Source organism: Salvelinus namaycush, chromosome 8 (genome assembly GCF_016432855.1).
Source record: "Salvelinus namaycush isolate Seneca chromosome 8, SaNama_1.0, whole genome shotgun sequence".
Classification (NCBI taxonomy): domain Eukaryota; kingdom Metazoa; phylum Chordata; class Actinopteri; order Salmoniformes; family Salmonidae; genus Salvelinus; species Salvelinus namaycush.
Window position 1 is genome coordinate 4030844 of NC_052314.1, and position 1131 is coordinate 4031974.

Genomic DNA, 1131 nt, shown 5'->3' on the forward strand with positions numbered 1-1131 from the left:
ACTGCTACACCAAATGGTTACATAGGGGAACATTATCACACAGCTGACACCAAATGGTTACATAGGGACAATCTCCACTGCTGACACCAAATGGTTACATGGGGACATTATCACACAGCTGACACCAAATGGTTACATAGGGGACAATATCCCACTGCTGACACCAAATGGTTACATAGGGGACAATATCACACAGCTGACACCAAATGGTTACATAGGGGACAATATCCCACTGCTGACACCAAATGGTTACATAGGGGACATTATCACACAGCTGACACCAAATGGTTACATAGGGGACAATATCCCACTGCTGACACCAAATGGTTACATAGGGGACATTATCACACAGCTGACACCAAATGGTTACATAGGGGACAATATCCCACTGCTGACACCAAATGGTTACATAGGGGACAATATCCCACTGCTGACACCAAATGGTTACATAGGGGACATTATCACACAGCTGACACCAAATGGTTACATAGGGGACATTATCCCACCGCTGACACCAAATGGTTACATAGGGGACATTATCACACAGCTGACACCAAATGGTTACATAGGGGACATTATCACACAGCTGACACCAAATGGTTACATAGGGGACATTATCACACAGCTGACACCAAATGGTTACATAGGGGACATTATCACACTGCTGACACCAAATGGTTACATAGGGGACATTATCACACAGCTGACACCAAATGGTTACATAGGGGACAATATCCCACTGCTGACACCAAATGGTTACTAGGGACATTATCACACAGCTGACACCAAATGGTTACATAGGGGACATTATCACACAGCTGACACCAAATGGTTACATAGGGGACATTATCACACAGCTGACACCAAATGGTTACATAGGGGACAATATCCCACAGCTGACACCAAATGGTTACATAGGGGACAATATCCCACTGCTGACACCAAATGGTTACATAGGGGACAATATCCCACTGCTGACACCAAATGGTTACATAGGGGACAATATCCCACCGCTGACACCAAATGGTTACATAGGGGACATTATCACACAGCTGACACCAAATGGTTACATAGGGGACAATATCCCACTGCTGACACCAAATGGTTACATAGGGGACAATATCCCACAGC